This window comes from Pipistrellus kuhlii, unplaced genomic scaffold (genome assembly GCF_014108245.1).
Source record: "Pipistrellus kuhlii isolate mPipKuh1 unplaced genomic scaffold, mPipKuh1.p scaffold_m20_p_15, whole genome shotgun sequence".
In the NCBI taxonomy this organism is placed as follows: Eukaryota; Metazoa; Chordata; class Mammalia; order Chiroptera; family Vespertilionidae; genus Pipistrellus; species Pipistrellus kuhlii.
The window spans coordinates 24,289,335-24,313,019 of NW_023425460.1; the positions used below are offsets into that span (position 1 = coordinate 24,289,335).

Below are 23,685 nucleotides of genomic sequence, written 5' to 3' on the forward strand. Positions count from 1 at the left end.
ATTTCAATCTATTCCAACAACTGCTGTATAGAGTATTATTCCCCTGTGACAGTTGGGGAGACCAATGCCTATCCCTTATGGACTCTTAAAATTTTCCATGTCATATAGAGATTTGTTAGCTTCTCATCTTCCTGCCAGGATTATAACAGTCCCTTACGTACAGGGACCACACCTTCATCATCTTAGTTATAGGCCTCTACCCTGCTCATTACAGGAACACCAATGATGAAAGTATAAAGGTACAGAAAGGCAAGCATAGACATGCAAAGTTAAAATGTAAGAGGTAAATAACAAATGGAAAAAGACTGGGAAATGTATTAGGCAGGTTTAGGTTCAAATCTTAACTTTGCTTCTTACTAGGTATGTGACATTGGTCAAGCTACTTAATTATTCTAATTATAGTGCTCTTGTCTATAAGTGGCAATACCAGTACAGGATGTATTAGCATATTGTGAGGATTACATGAATAATGCATGTCACAGTGCTTGGCATAGAATAAGTGTTCATTAGATAGGCACTTTTTCTATTTCAGAAAAGAAATTATATAGGAAAATGTGAAAGTGTCCATCCTGGGGTGTAGAAGGAAGAAATCTCCTTCACTTTTTTTTTATTTTTTAAAATATATTTTATTGATTTTTTTACAGAGAGGAAAGGAGAGGGATAGAGAGTTAGAAACATTGATGAGAGAGAAACATCGATCAGCTGCCTCTTGCACACCCCGTAATAGGGATGTGCCAGCAACCAAGGTACATGCCCTTGACTGGAATCAAACCTGGGACCTTTCAGTCCGCAGGCCGATGCTCTATCCACTGAGCCAAACTGGTTCCGGCCCTTCACTTTTTAATCTCCATCTCCAATCTTCCTACCCTAAAGAGTCTTGGGGAACTGCTTGCTCATACATGTACAGCATTAATAACTTGCATCTCAGGGAAGGCCATAATTTTGTTGTGAAATTTAGGCAGATTGATTAATAAATGGAACATAGGAGCCAGCCAGTGTGGCTCTGTGGTTGAGCGTTGACCTATGAACTAGGAGGTCACAGTTCCATTCTCGGTCAGGACTCATGACCGGGTTATGGGCTCCATCCCCAGTAGGGGGCATGCAGAAGGCAGGCAATCAATGATGCTCTCTCATCTATTGATGCTTATCTCTCTCTCTCTCTCTCTCTCTCTCTCTCTCTCTCTCTCTCTCTCTCTCTTTCTCTCTTTCTCTCTTGCTCTCTCTCTCCCCTCTCCTTTCCTCTATGAAACTTGTATATATATTTAAAAAAAATAAATGGAACATATAAAAAGTTTTCATTAACTTAGTGAAAACCATCCTAAAATATCCTAATCTAAAACAGTAGGGATAGGCAGACCTCAAAGATGACAGCTAACTTTAGCTAAACCTTAGAGTAATGACTTTAGGAAGTCAAGAGAAGACAACAGGGTATTCAATGTATTAAGAACAATAATAATCTTATATACGATCATAACATATTCTACAAAACAGTTTAGAACTAAGACCTCATTTAATCTTCACAAGAACCATGCAAAGTAGATGTTTTTACTCTCATGTTACATCATTATGTAGCTGAGATTCACAGTGTTTCAGGAACTTGCCCTAGGTTACCCAGCTCCCAACTCGTGGGGGTCAAGATAAAGCCACAATTCTCAAATTGAAGTTAGGCACCGGTACTCATGAATCCATACTACCCCTTTGTGATCTGTAAGTTTGAATTTCAAAATGAACTTTGGCATTGCTTTCTCTTCGGACATTAGTGATTATTTTGTACTCACTTAGAAGTATAACAGGAAGCCATCACTCCTTTAACCACCATGTTCTGTTTATTAAAAGATGTTAACCTATTTGATGAACAAATGATCTGACATTGGCCTCATTATACTACATGTATCTCAGACTTAATTTTTGTATTTAATCTGTTTTTAAAGTTATAGGCTTGATTATGCTTAACTGCTCTCCCAGAGGAAAGAGGTAAAGGACTAATACTAGCAGTTGAGCACATATTGGGGTCTTATTACTAAGCTTCCCATTTTTTCAATTAAAAAACAAACCAACAAAACTGTATAGTCAGCTATTTAGTAATTGAAAGGGCCTAAAACTCTTCTTTTTTTCTTTAAACCAATAGTGAAGGATCAACTAGGCTGACAACTAAACTGGACCTTCCCACCCCCATATGCACAATTTGCACATTTAGCTAGTTTTTAGATAAGCTGCCAAGTGGCAGATCCCACGGGGTAATCCTTTAAAAACATAATTGATATCTATATGGAAACAGAAATTAACCTTAAACACTCTAGTCTGTTCTGGGGGCTCTAGTCATTCTGAGAACGGGGAGGTGAGACTTCTGACTGAAACAACTCAATTACTTACAAAAAATTCATCTCCAGGGCTTTAAAAGTCTTTGATTGTTGCAGGATTTTAAAAAATGTTCTGATTTTGTTTGAAAGTTTTTCTTATGCAAATGCCACAGGGAGCATTTCTAGGTCTAATATATATATATATATATATATGAAAGGAAATTGACAGTTTTTTTTTACTATCATTGTATATTATGTACTATCATGTGCTATTTATCCAAAAAACTAAATCTCATATAAAAATGACCATTTCAGTAAAATGAATCTTTACCTGGATGCTATCCTAATTTAATTCTGAACTACTATGATTATATAATCTCTGTACCTATACACATACGTACATATAATATTGAATGCACTTTATGACTATACTGTGAGTAAAGTGGCTATAAATTATATTGAACAGGGTCGTCGTTTACATTCTTACTTTCATCAATAAAAAGAATTATTCTATTATATCATTCTTGTACCTATGCCTGTACGTGCATGTGTGTGTGCATGTGTGGATTTGGGGGAGGTGAAGGACAGAGGGAGAAATGGGAAGTGAGAGAGGGAGGGAGGGGAGAGAGAGAGACAGAGAGAGAGAGAGAGAGACAGACAGACAGACAGACCTAGGCTGTGCTCCCGAAAACATTAAGTAATTTCATTTGTCGTCTCCTTCTCATTCTTTCAGTTTCTTAACCTATAAAAAAAGACTAAACATACACATTCTGCCCATTCATTCATTCATTCATTCACTCATTGTCTACTTTATGCCTGGCACTGTTCTAGATGTTAGAGATATAAACAGAAAGATAAGGTCCCTGCTCTCATGTAGCTTATATACCAGTGGTGGAGAGACTAATTATCCTATATAATAAAAGCCTAATATGCCAAGTGTCTGAGCATTCTTTTGCTCAGTCACTATAATGTGCACTGACCAGCAGGGGGCAGATGCTCTGATTGGTAGGTTAGCTTGCTGCTGGGGTCCAGCCAATTGGGACTAGGTGAGAAGGTCCAAACATGCCCTGGAGCCCTCCTATGGCCCCTCTCCAGCTCCGAGGGGTCCCTCAGGCTGGCATGCACCCTCTCACAATCTGGGACCCCTCAGGAGATGTCAGAAAGCCAGTTTTGGCCCGATCCTCGCAGGCCAGGCTGAGGGACCCCACCGGTGCATGAACCCATGGACTGGGCCCCCAGTAAATAAATAAAACTAAATGGTATGTCTGTTGGTAATAAGAGCTACAAGGAAAATTAAAGCAAGGTGTAGGAATAAAAGTGATGGGTATGGTAGTGAGGCTGTCAGGGTATATGCATCTTTGGAGGATTTTATTTCTATAGGCTGTCAGGACATATGTATCCTCAGAGGCTTTTATTCTGATTGACATGTGAAGTTACTACCAGTGTTGAGTCAAGGACAGATACAACCCAGCTTCCATTTTAACAATTAATTCTGGCTACAGGGGAAGACTGCAGGGATACCACAGAGGAGTTAGGGCACACAGCTTTGCAGTAGTCTTGGACTGGAGAAAGCAATAGAGTAGGTCAGGAGTGGTTACATTTGGGATGGAATATTCGCTTATTATGTGTGTATATAATACGTGTACATTATATTTTCCATATGTGTGTGCATCCATGTGTATATATAGGTGTCATACACAGAGACACATATATACCTATATCTGATGTAATTTTTAATTGAGGTTTAACATACATACAGAAAAGTATGCCTTCATGAATTTTCATTAAGTGAACCTACCAGTATAATCACTCACTACGTTAAAAAAAAAAAAATATATATATATATATATATATATATATATATATATATATATATATATATTTCAGTACTAGAACCCCAGAAGTTGCCTTCTCCCTCCTTTTCAAGTACACCCTGCCAAGAATAATAAGTAATCCAGAATTCTAACACCACAGATTTGTTTAGCTGGTTTTGAACATCACATAAACAAAATGATGCAGTATGTACCCATTTGACTGCCTTCTTTTACTTAGCACTATGCTTATGATATTTATAATTGTTGTTACATGTAATTGTAGTTAATTATAGTTTATGTGAAAGAGTATTGTATAAACTATATATATATATTACACTGTATTTATCCATTCTACTGCTGATGGACATTTGGATTGTTTGTAGTTTTTGGCTATTACAAATGTAAAACGAAGAACATCTGTATGTGTTTCTCTTGGGTCTATATACCCAGTACTGGAATTCCTGCTTCATGGGTTCCCTTATATTCACCTTTAGTGGATACTATCCAATGGTTTTCTAAAGTGATTGTAGCCACTTGGGATGTATGAAAGTTCAGTTGCTCCCTTTCTTTGTTCACATTCGCTACTACTTGCCTTTTAACTTGGGATGTAGTGATATCACATTGTGATTTTAATTTGTGTTCCATTATGACTAATATGTGGAAATCCTTCATTGTTTATTTGGATATCCTTTTGTAATTGCCTGTTCAAATCTTTGCCCATTTTCTTTTGGGTTGTCTGCCTCCTCTTATTGCTATTGAGGAGTTCTTCAGAAATTCTGGATATGAATCACATATTTATAGAGACATTTTTTCCTCCTTAGTTTCACTCTCTTAATCATGTGGTTTGATGAGTAGAGTTTTAATATTAACTTTAGTACAATTCATTTTTTTCATTTATAGTTAGCACACATGTCCTGTTTAAGAATTTTTTGCCTACTCCAGGCCTTAAAGTTATTTTCTTATTTTTTCTGAAAGCTTTATTGATTTACCTTGCATAGGGTTTTGGATATATTTTGAAGATTAAGTAGCCAGGATTCTTGTTGGCTTGGAAAGATGGTGTGAGGGAAAGAGATCAAATAAGAAATAGATGGGACACTACTTTTCATCCACTCTAGTTATATTTGGAAAGTGCACAAATGCATAAAGAGGCAAAAGAGAAAATAATCACCAGATACTAATTATCCAGAGAAACAACTATTAACAATTTGAATTTTTCCTTAACATCATTCTTACTTTTTTCTTTAAACATGGCTGTGATCATATGATACATATAACTTTGCAAGCTGCATTTTTGCTTAGCATATGACCAAAAAAGCCCTTTTTTATAAACATAATTAAAAATGTTTTTATTTCTTTTTAGAGAGAGGGATAGAGAGATAGAAACATCAATGATGAGAATTCATTGATTGGCTGCCTCCTGACACCCCTCATTGAAGATCAAGCCTGCATCCTGGGCATGTGCCCTGATTGAGAATTGAATCATGACCTCCTGGTTCATAGGTTGATCCTCAACCACTGAGCCATGCCAGCCGGGCTGTAAACAATTTTTAATGCCTCCATAATATTTGATGGAGAGGATGCTGTGCAACTTAACCATTCCATTAATGTTGGACATTTGTTTCCTTTTTGTCTGTTATAGTTAAAACGGTATGCATATTTTTGTGTCTAGATCTTTATCTATGTTTATAATTATTTCCTTAAGACAGAATATTGGAAGTGGAATTACTGTTAAATTGATTTTCATAAAGGCTGCACTAATTTACACTTCCATTAACAATGTATGAAAGATATATGTCACTGTATTCTTGACTGTGAGGTTAAATATGCATACAGAAAGCTATCATTTTTTCTTGATAATTCAATAGGGAAAACACCTCATTTTGGTTTTAATATCTATCTTGTGCATGCTCTTGCACCTGCTCACACACACTCATGGGCTTTCTCACTCTCTTACCCTCCCCCCCCTTCCCCTTTTCTTTTTAAACACTTATCGACCAAACTTGATCTGTGCTGGTTATTCTTGCTCCGTCAGATCCATCCTCTGCCCCTCTCTGTTCTGCTCTGTGCCCAGAGTTACTGCCCTCACTACAAACTGATTTTCCTGGACCTCTGACTTCTGGATGGTGTTGGTCAATGAGAGGCATAGGCAAGAGACATAGATGGAATATTGATTCCTTGTTTCTTCCTGCTTTGCCAGGTGCTGGCAGTGTGAGTTGCTCTACAGTGCAAGTTCTTCTTTATATATATTTTATTGATTTCTTACAGAGAGAAAGGGAAAAGGATAGAGAGTTAGAAACATCGATGAGAGAGAATTATCGATCAGCTGCCTCCTGCACACCCCCTCCTGGGGATGTGCCCACAACCAAGATACATGCCCTTGACCGAAATCGAACCTGGGACCCTTCAGTCCACAGGCCAATGTTCTATCCACTGAGCAAAACCGGTTAGGGCGAAAGTTCTTTTTATGTAGCTCTTATTCCATGGTTCTAACCCTCCCGGGACATCGAGCATCTTGTTTTCTTCTCTCACCCATTTAAGTCAAGGTAATGGCTTCCTGTTGTTACCGTCCCAACGTGCCCCAATATCCTTTGCTGGTTGCCTGAACCCTAACCACCGTTCTGTAAATGCCCTGCCATTAAATTTTCCCAGTTAACACCATCTATTTCTTGTTGGGACCTTGACTAAAACAGCATTTAACTATATTTTCTTCTAGCTTCTTTTAGTAATGCACACTGAGGCAAAGCATGCATGATAAATTCTACTCTATGGGATGGTAGAGATCAACTCTTCAGACCAAATCCTTGGGTCAAGGAGTATTCTGAGTGAGTTTATTTTGTGATTCATGAATGTCTGTGTTTTCATACATAAACAAAGTTCTGCTTTCAGTTGTATTTTTCTTCCTCTCCTATTGCCTTTTTTTTTTTGCATGAAAACAAATATTTCAGTGTTGATAGTAAAACAAACACCTTTAGCACTAACTATGGCATCCATGGTATTGTAGTTAATGGTGAATGCTGCTCACACTGACAGCTGGTGCTCAAAGCCTTCATCTCCTTCCAGACGTTTTGTTGTTTATAGCCAATTAGAGAATTGCTAAATTCCTGATTTGCCACCATATGTGAATAATTTTAACTCAGGGACACTTTAAGTTAGAAAATCAACTGGTATTATATATAAGCATTTAAGCTCTGCATCAAGGGACACTGGCTGCTCTTGATTTACTTATTACTGCTTTTGTCTTTTATGTTGAATTCTAAGAACGTTATAAATTTCAGGCACCAATTCAACTCTTCACATTAGACCATCCAGTTCAGGGGATTACATGAAGCCAATAGTGTTTTAGTAAAAATAGCTGGTTCATCTTTACTCAAAGTGGCCATAGAAATAGTACTGGGAGGCCCATTTCCTATAAATAGTTCCCCTCGCAGGCCAGTATAGAGTTTGAACTTGTACCATTCATGAGTCATTTCTTTCGTGTGAAAGCATCACAGAATCAGTCTTGTTTCCCTTCACCTGGAATAAATTGAATGCTCACTTGGACTCTGTAGGTATAGAAGTCATTAAGCCTGGGAGCACAGTTTCAAAAATAGTTTTGGCAAGCAATAAATCTAGCGTTTATTGGTGACAGACTACAGCAGTTATATGTCTATGTGGAATTTCCCTGGGGAAATATTTCTTTCATCCCGAGTAGCATCTCTGAAGTCAGAAAAATTTGGGTTTGAATTCTGGTCCTGACATTTATCTGTGTGACCTTGGTCAAGTTGCTTCATCCCTCTAAGCATCTGTTTTCTTGTAAAATGAGAATAATAATAGTGCCTGCTTAAAGGATTGTTAAGGAAATTAAATGAGATAATAGTAACTGCGTGGCAAAATGCTGGACACAAGTGTATTGCATAACCCTAACACTATCATTGTTGAATTCAAGCCTTTAGAAGTGTCTATGTGTATGCCATATGTTAGAAAAAGTTTTTTTTTTTAAAGTCCTAAGACAACATCCTAACATTCAAGCATATCAGGATATTACTAAATCAAAGACATCGCTGGCTAATAAGTACACTGGATAGTCTTCACTTTTCAGAGTAGAGGGTAAAAAAAACACCTTCTCTTTGAAAAGTAAGGAGTATTAAAGATGCTAAAAACATTTCAGGCAATCATTTTTGAAAAATTAACATAAATTGTGGGATTCTTTAGCTATCTAACCTAGAATGCTGAATGTCCAAAGATTTGTCTTTTGTAAAGAATGAAGTCCCATATTTTGGGTCATCATTTCTCTAGTATACCAGCTTTACATTTTTTTAATCCTAATCCTACCCCAGAATTGTTTAAAAACAACAAGTGCCAAAGAAATGAGTTTCCCTGCATCATCTTTTGGTCACTTGATAAAAACAGTGTGATAAAAATTTAGGATGAAGCTGGTTTCACACTCATGTGCTTGGGGAGAATTCAAATCATTACCTGAATACAAACTTTACCAGGTACATTCCATCTAGCTGCATTAAAAGGATGGGCATGTTAGGGCAGTTAAGTGCATAACTAGTCAGAGAAGTTTATCCTAATGTTTCCCAAATTTCGTGGGACCTTAACAATCAATGCAATAAGTGGTTTAAAGGGGGGAAGAAAAGAACTTAAAGACACCTACAGTTTCTGAAATAGAAGAATACTTCATTGATCATGCCTTTATCTTATTTTGTTCCTAGTAAGCATAAACAGGCATTATTTTAAAAGCACGTGCTTAGGTTTCTGTGATTAAGCAAGCAATTCTGCCATACTGAAGGCCCAAACTGTTGGTGCTACTATCAGCATTTATGAATCAGGATCCATTCTTCCCCCACGCTCCCCTACTATCTGGAAGTGATTTTTAATCCCCACTGTCTCCCCATCTCTCTATGATCATAAAGAACAATCTGCCGAGACTGAAAGACAATGTTTTCTTCCCAGTCTCTGCTTCTACTGCCTTCTTGTCACTCTGTCTCAGTGGCCTTTGAAAAGAGCATTTAGCTATACAATGTGGCGGTAGCTGGCTTTTCAGAAAGCCTTTTGACTTTCTCCCAATCGCATTAAGTCTCTGCTGCTTTACAAACTCACTATCCACTCTTCTCTTTCTCTGGATGGAGGTCCTGCGACACTAAAGTGACAGTCAACTGTTTCTATGGCAACCCGTACTAACCACAGGATTAGAAAAATAAACATTTTTTTTTTTTAAATGTAGGAGCTGTTTTCTGAAAGAATGTGGGATTATTTAACTCAAACATTGTTTGCTGTAGGTCCACTGTGCATCTAGTGCTGTGCCAACTATGTAAAATACCTTACCAAAACACTTACCAGAGGCAAGGCTAGATGTTGGGCTGAAGCACAAAATACTATTACCCTGGTTACTATCAGTTTTATCGTCTGGAAGCCTCTTTTTGCACATCAGAATAGAAACATAGTTCGCTGGCCTGTTTTCTTCACAGAACATGTACAGTAAGTCTGGAAACCACAGTAGTAAGGTTGGAAAATACTAGCCTTATTTCCATGTCCTCTAAACTTTTAGACTATTATGCCACCATTCTTTTAGTAGGAAAAGTGTTGAGTTTCAGATGAGAAAGAATATAAAAAGAAAGCATGGTGTGTGCTGTTATTCAAAAAGTCACAGAATATCCTACCTATTTTACAGCCACTCTTCCCTGCTTATCCATTTAATTACTTTATGGCCATGCCATTCATGAGTAATCTAGTGATTTTAAAATTCATAATAATAAAAACTTTACTGCATGTCACCTCATATTTTTATACCGATATATATTTTTTTATATTTATGGCTAAAGTTACTTGATACTGAGGCAATGACTCGATGAATGAATATTCTAATTAAAAACTTTTATGGTTTTAGAGATCAGAAAGCACTGTTTGCAAGGATCTGGAATCTGCAGGATTGAGGCAAAATGTCAGAATTTGGTGGTGTAAGCTCTCGAATACTCAGAAACATTTTCATCTTGTACTTTGCAAATCCACTAGCTTCTTTTCTATTTCCATAACAACAACTCCCCTCAATGCTACTAAAGCCAAAGCAAATAAACTGAATTGGGGGAAAAAAACCATAATGGCACCAGATTCATTTAGTGTGAGCCTACAGCATTTTACTTGTTTTAAAATTAGTATGCTCCCAGAGCTAGCAAAAATCTCAATATGATGAAAAGCACAATTATTTTTGATCTTTAGATTAGCTTATCGTTTATTTGCAATGTTTTTAAAGTTTCTTTTATTAATATGCTGGTTGGTACATTAGCAAAATATTGTAAATTTTTGTTAATTTATTCATGCTATTGAATTCTAATTTTTACTGCCAGGTTTCAATCATCTCTCCATGTTTTTCTTCTGACCTTTACATTACTGCAAATGTTTAATCTACAAGATGTGATTGTTACAGAATTTACCAGGCGACCGGAAAATATACACACAGGACCCCATCATGATGACAGATTCTCCTTAACTGAGCACTTGCATTTCTGAGCCTCAGTAAAAAATATTTATGTTTATAAATAGGTGCATATCAACATAATGCAAAATACATATTTTAACTCACTGAGCTCCAATTTCCTCATCCATTAAATAGCGATATGACCTAGTTTAAAGGGTTTTTATATTCTAAGTATTATTAAAAAGTTTTAGAAATTTTATATTTTAAATATTATATGTTAATATGTCATATATTAATATATTAACATCTTTATATTACAAACATTACATATATTGTTATATGTAAAATATATGAAATATGTGCACAAAATAGGAGCAAATAAAAAATAATAGTAGTAATTATTGCTGTTGCAGGGAAAGGGATGGACAAGATAACCTTAACTGGTATATTAAGGTACAGTTGTTAAGAGAAGATTAAGATACAATTGTTAAGTGGGAGCAAGGAAGAATGAAAATAATTTTTTTCCTAGCTCATCTCTGGAAAGACATAAATCTTATATCCAATTTTATAGCCTCAAGATATTTGCTTCTGATCTATAACTTTAGCATATAATATTTTATCAAAAACTTTATTAAAACATTTTTTATCAGGTATCTGTTTTTCACTAGGGATCTGTTATTAATCAAAGTTAGTATACAACTTAACTCTAATGAAATTAGCCAAAACACCTCTATAGCCTGGAACATAATAGGTAGTTTTCTTCCTCCTTATGACATATTCTAGACCCATGATTCTACCATTTGTAGAGTCAGAAACAAATTCCTCCTGTGCTTTCCTGCCATAACACACCCAGCTCACACACCTGTTTACTCTTAGCTTGCAGGTAAATGTGTACATCTGCTAGGGTGTGATCTCCATGATGGGATGACAAATGGGATCTTGTCATCACATTATTTAAAGAGCAAATTCCAAAGAGCAAAACTTTTTCCTCGCCCTTGCCTGCTTTAAAATGGAGCTGGTCTCACTGATTAAAAGGACATTTTATTGGGTTACCTGATGAAATCTTTTCAGACACATCTGAGAATTATTCAGACATAAAGGAGAATTCAATTGTAGATCTTTTTTTGTAAGCTTCCACCCGGCCCACTTTGCCCTCACCTCCAGCTAGGCAGCAAACTGGCTGTCCTGGCCAGATGGACAACTGATGGCTTACTCTTGCCACCTCCTTTCCTAAACCACAAACCAGATTACCCCCACCCCACTCACCTTCCTCCTGACCCATGTTATCCTGTTGTCTCAGGAAGATCTCTTCTTAGCTCACCAATTGCCTTCTCTTTCCTTTCTCTTTTATTCTATTTATGAACAAGATATGGGTCCATATCCCAACAATAGAACAGAAAAACTCTTTGCCCCCAAAATAAATTGAAAATGGCTTTTATAGTTGGTGATGCGGGGATAAGGAAAGCCATATATTTTGTAGTGAAATAAGAAATAATAAAGAACCATAATTTGTAAGAGTTCCCTGAAGTTCTCTTCAGAATCTCACAAAAGACTCCAACTATCTCCTCATCCGGCTTTCCCTCAATAACTAGTGTCCAATATAAATAGAACAATTACATTTTTTTTTTCTCTCTTAGTTGAGCAAATAGATAGTATTTCTATTATGTCAATGATAAATAAGCTTTTGTGGACAAGACTGAGAGCAGATTAGAAGACTGGTTCTGTGGGAATACACATTCCTGATTTCAAAAAACAAAAACAAAACACATCAAAAACATTACCAATAAAGGGTTTATAAACTGAGCACTGCCTGGAGTGGAAACTGACTAACGCTCTGCTTTCTCACTCGGTATCAATTTCACCGTGCTAGCTTGTCCTCCTGCATGAAGATTCAGGGACATGATGCCGAAGAAGAAAATCAGAATAGGCAGCCTATAAAAAAAAATTAATTCACCTCTATTTCAAATAATGCTCACTGAGAAATTGAATTGAATGATGAAGCAAATAAAATATTTATTTCTTATATGCAATATAGATGAGTCAATGTCACTCTGAGAAATTTAACTTTTTAATTTGCTAACTTGGTGTTTGTATTTTATTAGCAATTGCAAAAGAATGATCTATTATTCTCTTGCAAGTGTCAAAAAGATTATGTTGTGGGGGAAGCAGCATCAACTAACTCTCCTGGCTGGAAAAAGCATGCAGTCTACATTGTTCTTTACTTGTCCCTGAGTCCCCTGCTTTTATTTCTATGGTGGCAAGTACCCAAATCAGGGTGGGATTATAAATTTGCATAGCCATATATGCAGCAGTCTAATTGTGTGAAAGATATGCAAATTTTCTGCTAATACTGTGTAGTTAACTATGCAATTACCATTATATAAATATCACAGGTAGAGTAAATAATCATAAAATTATATATTCACATTTATATTAAAAGAATCCATATGGCTTTGGTAAAGAACATGAACTTATTTTCTTTTTTGAAAAAAAAATTTTTTTCTCTGTCCTAAAATCTTGGTAAAAATACTACCCTGTATGGTAACACACTTAACATATAAAAGCCAATGTAAACATTTCAACATCACCAGAAATATCAACCCATTCATTACAAATAATTTATTAAACTTATTAAATTTTTTATTAAAAAATTCTTTTGGAACAAAATAATATTTGCATGTTTCATTAAAAATCAGACAAAATTATCTACACTTGAGCTTCTTACTTTCTTGAATATAATTCAAAAGTATTCTTTTAAAAGCTGAAATACAAAATAATGTGTGTTCTCTGTCTCTCTCTCTCTCTCTCTCTCTCTCTCTCCCTCTCTCTCTCTCTCACACACACACACACACACACACACACACCACAGTAGAAGACAAACTATAGGGGAAAATGCAGTTTTTATGTTCAGTAGAATGTATGCTCTAATGTTAAAGAATTAGTTAAATTAAAGAAATTGCTTTTGTTTACTTAAATGTGAAAATGTATTGCTACTGGTATTTAAGTAGAGTGTGCAAAAGAAGTAATTTTTCATATTTAATAAATGGCCAGTTTTTAAATAACATTTGACCAAAAATAAATCCTTTTCAGACCAAGGATTAAAACAAAAACAAACAAACAAACAAAAAACTAGGGAAAAACACAGTGCTAACATTTAGTCCAATGTTTTTGTTTTACTTATCTTCCTTTCTATTCCCATCCCTACTTTTTCCCCAAAAGAATGGATTTACTGGGAAGAATTATCAATCTGATGAGAGATAAATCTCGAGTTATTTGATTTTCATTTTCTTGATAACCATTATGGCAGATAGAGTCCCCCTAAATGGTTGCAATGCGTATCCATCATACATTCTTTTCTTACGTCCTTTTTTATCAAGAGGTAGGATCTATAGCCTCTTCCCTTAAATCTGAGTTTGTGACTAAGGCAGAACCGACACCACTGAATACAAGTTTTGAGCTAGGTCACAAAAGATGATATCATTTATGCCTGGTTCTCTTGGAGCACTCAGACTTGGAATCCAGCCACCGTATTTTAAGGAAGCCCAGGCCACTTAAGAGGCGATATAGGTTTCTGGCTGACAGCCCCAGCTTACAACAGCACCAACCCTCAGACAGAGTGAAGATGCCTTGGGAAGATGTCAACTCCAGCCGTTGAGTCACTCTCCAGATTTTGAGTCTTTCCAGCTAAGATCCCAGACATTGGGAGCACAGACAAGTTGTCCCCATGGTAACAGGTCCAAATTTCTGATCTGCAGAGTTCTTGATGTAATATAAAGGTTGTTTTGTCACTACCTTTTGGGATGATTTATCACACTGCCATAGAAAACTGCAACGGCAACCAGGGAGGTCAGTCATCTTTTCCTATGCCTACTGACCACTTGCATGTCTTCTGTGTATTGTCTACTCATGAGCTTTGCCCATTTGATCTTGTTTTTTTCTGTCTTGTTTATATAGTCAGCATATAATCCTATACTTGCTATATATATTGTAAATACCACCAGTTGCTTATTAGATGATACAAAAGTTGGAATTTTACATAGTCAAATCTTTTAATTCTTTTTATTTTTAGTTTCGAAATTTTCTGTTTTTTTTTTTTTTTTTTTTTTTTTTTAAGGCAAGTCTTTCCCAAAAGAAGATTATAAAAATATTCTATATTTCTTCTAGTACTTTTATACCTTTGTTTAGGATCAACTCTTTTTAAAAAATACATATTTTATTGATTTTTTTACAGAGAGGAAAGGAGAGGGATAGAGAGTTATAAACATTCATCAGCTGCCTCCTGCACACCCCCTACTGGGGATGTGCCCACAACCAAGGTACATGCCCTTGACCGGAATAAAACCCGGGACCTTTCAGTCTGCAGACCGATGCTCTATCCACTGAGCCAAACAGGTTTCGGCAACTCTTTCTTTTAAAACATTCTACCACATAATCCCCTTGCCCACACAATTGTCGGTGTCCGTGGGCTATGCATATACATTCTTTAGCTAATCTCTTCCTGTCCCCTCTATCTCCCTCCCCACCGAAATTTGTTATTCTATTCCATTCTCCATGCCTCTGGACCTATTTTGCTCATCAGTTTGTTTTGTTCACTAGATTCCACATATAGGTGAGATCATGCGATATTTGTCTTTCTCTGAATTAATTATACTATATGATACGAGAGAAGGCAAACTGATTGTAAATAGTTGGTAGTCTGTATATCATTTATTTAATCAATCCGTTCTTTGAGTTGAAATGCTTTTTAAAAATCAACTAAATTCTTAAACCCATATCTATTTCTGGACTCTTTCTGATCAATTTGACTATTTCTACAAAAATGCCATTTTGTTTTGATTTCTACAGTTTTTTGGTATGTCTTACTATCTGGTAAAGCAAGTAATCTGACCTACCCACCCCACCCCACTCCACCCCCACTTTCTTGCTAAATTGTAAAGATTTTATCTTTCATATGAATTTCAGAGTCAACTTGCCAAGTGCCTTGAGAAAACTGCTTTACTTTATAGATCAATGTGGGGCCAACTGACACAATTACTATTTTGAGTCTTTTTGTACATGAATATGGTATATTTCTCTATTTATCCAGGTCATCTTTTAGGGCCTTCAGTAAAGTTTTAGAGTTCTCTTCATCTACCCACGTAGAATTCTTGTTAGGTTTATTCCTAAGTAGTTTACTGTTTTTGTTACTCTTGAGGATAGTTTATTTTAATATCACATTTTCTAATTGGTCATTGCCATAATAAAATGATTGGATTGTGTGCATGTGTACTTATACCTACTAGTATAGGTATCAAAATATATTTTGTATTTCTTATATTCAGGTTTTTTTTCCTTTTTGCTCCTTTACTAGTTACAACAGATTTTCAGTTGATTGCCTTTGAATTATAGATGACCATTATGTCATCTACAAATAATGGCTCGGTTGCCTCTTTCTTTCTACCATGTTTCCCCGAAAATAAGACATCCTCCGAAAATAAGACCTACTTACAGGTTTCCTTCTGAGTGAAATATAAGGCATCCCCCCGAAAATAAGCCCTCCCCCCCCCTCTGTCTCAGAAACTTTGTGAAACCTAAACTGCAAGAAGTTGTGACGTGGGTGAAGAATTCATGGGAAAAAATCACTGACAGTTGCATTGCAAATGCACTGCAAGCAGGCTACCTTGACAAGAAGTACTCATTTAAAGACAGTGCTATTGCTAACCATGAGAGATTTGGTCCACTGATTCTGAAAGAAATGGAGTCACAAGAAATTCACCAGGAAATTCAGGAATTGGATTGTTATGATGATGTTCCAGAAGATGATGACATGATTGTCATTGAATAAATGAGTAAATTCTTGATACTGTAGGATTCACAGTTCGTCTGGTTTGTGTTGACAACTACCGTACTAACGTACTGTATACAGGAAATAAATTTCCTTTATTTTCATTTAACAATAAATGTGTACCGTATTCTTCTTCATGGAAAAATAAGACAACCCTGGAAATAAGACCTAGCATATCTTTGGGAGCAAAAATTAATATAAGACACTGTCTTATTTTCGGGGAAACAGGGTAAATTGTGTAACCTCAATTTCTTTTCTGTGCAAGATTGCATTGCATAGCATCTCCTTATGCCACTGCTTCTCAAACTTTAATGTGCATGCAGATTGCCTAAAGACCTTGTTAAAGTGCTGATTATAATTTTAACAAGCTGCCAAATGATGCAGACCACATTCTGAGTAGCCAGGTCTCTAATATGTTAAGCAGTAGTGATGATACCGGTCTCTTTTGTCTTATGTGTGACCTCAGTAAGAATTCTAATTATCCAACCCAATAATGCGGATGAAGAAGCAAATTTAAGTCTATTAACTACCTTGTACAAGTAACAAATGGCAGAGTAAGACTCATATCCAAATAAGCAACATCAAGGCCTTTGATCTTAATATTTACTCTACAGTAATTTCTGTGATAAAACAAAGAAAATACATTTGATAGAGCCTGTTTTAAATTGCAAATCACCTATCACTTATTTTAGAAAAGTTTTCATCGAAGTTCTTATGTCAATTTTAATATTTAGTTACCTAGAATAGAGGTTGGCAAACTACATCCCATGTCCTAAACCTTACCCCTGCTTATTTCTGTATGGTCCTCTAGTTGAAGAATGGGTTTAAAATTTTTAAATGCTTGAACAAAATTTAAAAAAAGAATAATATTTGGTGACACATGAAAATTCTATGTCAGTATTCACAAATGAAGATTTATTGGAACCATACTCACTTGTTTATGTATTTTCTATGGTTGCTTTCCTACTGCAAAAGCAGAGTAGAGTGGTTACGACATAGCTCACATCTGTTGCTGTCATTGCCTTGTGGTGCTGCTAGGTGCACTAAAACCCCATTGATGCAGTTATAATTTGACTGTGTTTCAGCACATTCAAATCATTTTGTTCTGTGACACCTCTTATTATTTTTTAATTACCACTGCATATTCATTATGTCAAAACAAAAAGAGATAAGTGGATTTCAAACAGTATGTACAGTGGCATGTGGATGATTTTATTATCCACTTATAGGGCAAAGCATTGCGTTTATAGTGGAACGACACTGTAGCTATGCTCAAAAAATACAATAGACATAGGCATTATGGAAAGTAACAGTCATAAAAAAATTTTTTAATGAAACATTTCATCACAGCAGATTTCCCCCCCGCCCCCCACAAAAGTAAAAAGTGAAAATGAGGCTGCAACCAAAGTAAGTTTCTGAGCATCTCATTTGTTTCCTAAGCAAGGCAAGTTTTTTGCCAATGGTGAGTAAATTAAATTGTTTGATTGCATCAACTTAAGAAATTGTTCATAAAAAAATAACTTGTTTAAGACTATTGTGGGGTTTTTTTGTTTGTTTTGTGAGAACAGTTTTTTTAAGGGTTCAGAATGCTGGGAGATACATCGTTAATCAATTTATTTTAAAAAGCAAATGATTTTAAGTGGTTTCCCCGGAATTTATCCTGCATTTGAAGAATTAGCCTCTCTATAAGCAGTCTGCATTATATTGATACTATAATAAGTGAGAATATTTTTGAAGAAATTGAGAGGACACTAATGTAGTACAAACTGAAAGGAATCTTGTAAGATGTGCTCCAAATGATGGTAAAAGTATTTGTTTTTAAGCAGAAAAAGGCTTGGTTGTACAAATTTACCCAGCTTGTGAAAACATAAGGCATTTTAAGCCTATTGATATTCATTATATTATTCACCAACAGGTGCTTTGTGACAATATTTAAATCTATCATGTGCAATTGAAACAGCTTTAATGGTAAGCTTCACTTAATTGTCATGTTTTGTTAATATTTGGCATAATGGAATCCAAAATATCAAATTTCTCTACCACATAGCAAATCAATTGCTAAGCAGTGGTAAATTTTATTTTGATTTTTTTTTTGAAGGCTATGGTTGAATTTTTGTGAATGGCATGTGCCACCATCCACTACAATAATTGAACAACATGCCAAAACCGGTTTGGCTCAGTGGATAGAGCGTCGGCCTGCGGACTGAAGGGTCCCAGGTTCAATTCCGGTCAAGGGCATGTACCTTGGTTGCGGGCAACATCCCCAGTGGGGGGTGTGCAAGAGGCAGCTGATCAATGTTTCTCTCTCATTGATGTTTCTGACTCTCTATCCCTCTCTCTTTCTCTCTGTAAAAAATCAATAAAAATATATTTTTAAAAAATAATTGAACAACACTGAATGGTTTTGGAAATAAGAGTGTGTTGTGAAATTGATAATATTTCCTCATGAATAAAATATTCAATTAAAAGGAAAAACAGCACTTAAGTGTAAAACTTATCACTGTGGTAAAGTCATTTCATTGACAGGTAATGTTTGCATCACATAGTATCAAGCTGCTTTATACATTTCCTGTGCTGTCAAAAGTTAAAACAAGAAACAAGGCCTTCATTTCCAAACAAATGTGCATCAGCCATATTTTCTGAGCTCAAAGTACAGTTTCAGAGTGATTCTTTTGGGGTTTATTTTAGACTTTGAGGCAAGCGCAAACAAAATTTCCATATTTCAAAATCCATTTCACTGTGCAATTGAGGAGCTTCCACCTACCCTTCAATTGGAAGTAATTTAATGACGTGCTAAAAGGCAAGTATTCAGAGAAGAATTGAACAGAATTCTTTAAGTGCCTTTTAAAGCAATAAATGTGCTCAATTAAAGTCATATGCTCAAGGACAGATATTAGGATTTGGCAGTACCTTTCTGTCTGAAAAGACATTTTCAAAGATGAAATATGTAAAATCTCATTAAAAATCAGCCTTAACAGATGGACATGTGTATTTGATTCTGATGATAGGAAATACTAACTTTGAACCCAACTTAAGTGAAATGTTATCCCTCCTTCACATTGAAAGAATTCATTCATCTCATCAGTCGACCTATATTATAGAAATTGTACTCTATTATTATTGTTACTAGAGTCCTGGTGCATGACATTCGTGCACTCGGGGGAGAGGGGAGTTCCCTCAGCCTGGCTTGCACCCTCTCACAGTCCAGGACTCCTTGGAGGATGTCCAACTGCCAGCCTAGGCCTGCTCCTGCCTAAGCTGGCAGTCAGACATCCCCAAGGGGTACTTAAGCATTGCTGTGAAGATGGGAGAGGCTCTCACAACCACTGCTGTGCTTGTCAACTATGAGCTTGGCTTCTGGCTGAGCAGCACTATCAGGGGGCAGCTCCTGCATTGAGCGTCTGCCCCCTGGTGGTCAGTGTGTGTCAAAGCAACTGGTAGTTCTGCCATTCACTTGGTTTGCATATTAGCCTTTATTATACAGGATTACATTTTCAATTTTGTCAATAAAGATAGGAGGAAGTTCATTTTCTTTCTTGTTATGTAAATGCCTACATGATATCCTTGATTTTACCTGCTGGCCGGCAAAACCTATTCTATTTACTCTCTGGCCTTTAAGAAAAATGTCACTAATCCCAAGAACATTCCCCTTATGCCTCTTATTGTCACAGGTGCCAAGTAAAGAGAATTCTCAAAATCATTTTTTAAGTTTATGTTTGTTGAGTACTTACTATGTGCAAAGCTATTCCCTGTAGCAGAAGCACTACTCTTTTCAATTTATAGTGTGGAGAAAGTAAATTTCAGAGCCTTTTCTATAATCACTTGTACATTCTTAGTTGAATGACCCATGTGTTAAGTCTGGTCTTCCTAGCTGCAAAGCCTATGCTGTGAGACTGTTAGGAAGTTACTTAACTTCTCTAAGCCTCAGTTTTCTTCCTCATCTATAGTACCACCCATCTAATAGATTTAACATTAAATTAATTCATATACAGCAAGCACATAGAATAGCTTCAGTGGAGAGCATTCAGAAATGGGGTGGAGGTCCAATAACAGAAGGATCAATAAAATAGGCTATTATTTAGAAGGAGTTGATGGAGAATGGTTCCCAATTTAGTTGGGAATAGAGCTTTTTAGTTATTATGGAATCTGTGCCATTTGGTTAAGGTTTGTTAAAAGAAATAAACAAATATATTACAAACATGCAAAAACGAAACAACATTTAAATCTAATGTAGATGTACTAAAATGGCTGACAAAGCCGGTTGGGGTGATATTCACCTGGTTTACTTCCAGCTTTGCTACTTGTTAGCTGAGTGACCTTTGTCAAATCGCTTAATCTCTCTGATCCTTGGCATCCTCCTTCATAATAAAATGGGGTTTATAAACAGACTACTTTATAGGGAACATGTGAGGATTAGAAAGAAAGAAAAGAAGAAGAAGAAGAAGAAGTACCTAAAGGTTGGTGTAAGAATGAGCTCAGCCAATGCTAGTTCATTATTTTCCCTTGCCTGTATGTAGCCTTTCTAAATTGACCCAAAGCTTAGAAACAAAGCAGACAGCTCTAGTGGGGGATGGGGGGGGGGGGGATGGTGGTGGTGGGCTTAGTGTGAAGGGCCTGAGCAAAACAGAAAAGAGAAAGAACTGTGTGAGGGTGGGGGGTGGGGAGTGTTGAAAGTGGAGTTGGAGAAGGTGGGTGGGTGTAGAGGTGGAAGAAAGTATTGAAGGATAAATTTAAAAAAAATTTGTACAAAAGAAAACTCTTAACACATTGAGGGCTCTACTGAAAAACAACAACAAGAAAAACTATTCCTAAACTGCTAAAAATCTTCACGAAAACTGTGTTTCTCAATCCAAACTGCCTAGATTAGTTCCTAAAAAGGGAAGTCTTCAAAAGGGTTCAAATTTACTAATTGTGATATTTCTTGGTTTTAATTTTGTATAATAATGCATTTTTAATCAGTGTGCTGGATAAAATAAAAGACATCTAGTTAAATATGCAGATAAAGAATGAAAAAATTATTTTAGCTTAAGCATATCCCAAATATTGCATGGGGCATACTTATGCTAAATAATTGATTGTTTATCTGAAATTCTGTTGTAACTGTGCATTAGGTTTTTTGCTTGTTTTTTTTTTTTTTTTTTTTTTTTTTTTACAAAATCTGACAGTTCAGGCATGGCCTAATTTAGTAAGCAATCTATTAGCCTGGAGAGCCACCAAGAATCAGAGCTTATGGGTTTCTAACTTAACTGCAAAGGCTTCAAGAAAAGGTTGACTCCACCCTCTCTATGTAGGCCAAGCAAAGGGCACTGACAGGAAACCCCAGGTGAGGGATTCTGCCCCCTGGGCACCCTCTGTGGGAGCCTGGTGCAGAGGCTGCTGGGAAAACCATGACAGCCGGCCCATTGTCCCCTTGGGTCCCTCCGCCCTAGGTTTTCCTTTGGGTGGGGCCCTGCGGTTACAGTGCGGTGACTGTCTCTGAGCCCCTGCCACTCCCAAGAACAGGTTAAAGGGGGGGGGAGGGGGGGGAAGGCTCATCAATTTAAATTTCCTTAGCCGGTTAGTGCTTTGCTATCCTGGCCTGCAAAACTTTAATTATTACTTTGATGCGCCGATTGTCACTGCTAGGCCTGATTTAATAGCTACTTGCACAAAGTCCGACAGAGATTGCTTTTGTTGCACTTTCAAACAGCTCAAATGGTGGCTCTTTTACGTTAAGGAGGAAACTCTGTGGTTAAACTGTAGCCTAGGTATTTTTAGAGCCGTTACCATGTTAACCGAATTTTGTACATTTCACCTGCAGGATATGCAATAGTGCTTAGGGCCTTCCCTAAACTCTTAACAAAAAATATGATTAGATAGTTGTTAATACTGTGCTTAAGACCAACTGCACGCTATCCGAAAGGGTACTTACCAAATACATGGGCAGCTAAGACTCACTGTTTGGATGGGTGGTACTGTGCCATTGGGAAGTATTCTTTTTAAAATTTTTTTATTTGACACATAATGATTTGAAGGAACGTAACCAAAAGGCTAAAATTGGTGAGTTCTAAAGGTCAGAGCCTGAAGGCAGTGACCCATTTGTTAATCATTAAGCTTTTCTAAGCCCGCTCTGACAGAATCCTGGCTTTCTGCCACTTCTCTGGTCATTTTTAAGCTGCAAATTCTTGTGCTGTTTCAGTGTTTAAGTAGGTAGCAAAGGTTATGAGAAAGACATCACTTGTTATTTTTCCTTATCAAACGTCTTTAGGGTTTTGGAAGGCAGAGCTAATTTGTGTTAAGGGAATCTCCTTAACATTCCTGCTACATAGCATTTAAAGATGGACCAGCGTGTCCTCTGAAAAGAGAGGGTCTCTAGCTATTATTCCCGAGTTAATTGGCTTCCCAAAATAAGCCGGAAGTGAGTGTGAGGACACCCAACTTCTCCATTAGGTATTAGTTCCCAGATCACTGCTATCCAGCGTGGTTTTCTCTAATTCCAACACTGAAAATTGAAGAGACAGGAGCCTACAGACCACAATGTATTCATCATCTTCTGTTATCAGCTGAAAACTGGAAGAACTTTAAATTTAAAATATATATATATATATATTTTTTGTGAAGCCAGATGAGGTTCAGCTGATTTGATGTATCATTCCAAAATGCAATGCCAGTGTACGGTCTGGGCTTAATCACGAGGAACAACAGCCTGTAATTATTGGAATCGAGTCTGGCTATCTGAGGTAGTGTTGATCTGCACACCAAAACGCTCCCATAATCAAAATTAAATTTTATGTAGCCAGGGGACATGAAGCTGCTAAAATACTTGCTACAATATTGAACACGGAATAGCTGCTCTCTATTTCTCAAGGGAAAAAATACATAGTCAAACCTTGCTTATCCCTAACCCAAACTTCTGGGAGGCTTAAGTATTTGGAATTGCTCCAAATGCTGAAAGGATAGGGGTGGGGGTGGGGGGGGGAGGGAGATGGGGAGTAGGGCAGCAGCGAGAGGAAGAGAAAGGAGGGTATGGGGGGAGAGAGGGAGGGAGAGAAAATTAGAACTATCAGAAAGCAAGCAAGTCAGCTGTTAGAAGTAGACCTGAAGCCCTAGCAACACTGAAAAGAGACCTGGAGGTTGCATCTGATTGGCTCAGCAGCCAGAAGGCATGGTGAGCTCTGATTGGTTGGTGATGATGTCTCCAAATAAGCAGGCTTTTTTCGGAAAAGCAAATTTATGTGGCAGAAGGGGGACAAGAGGCAGAAGACGCAGCAGGCGAGAAGAAAGGGAAGAGAGAGGACAAGTGAATGACAGGTTATTTGTGAGGGCGGTGATGAGGTGATGATTCAGATTAAAATGAGAAAAGAAGAA

General features: G+C 36.8%; 1 protein-coding gene across 2 annotated transcripts in view; it reads right to left on the reverse strand.

Annotated features, from left to right (window-relative positions):
• RNLS (renalase, FAD dependent amine oxidase) overlaps positions 1-23,685 on the reverse strand; it is a 211,966-nt gene that overhangs the window by 50,470 nt on the left and 137,811 nt on the right. The gene's annotated exons all lie outside the window — the stretch shown is intronic.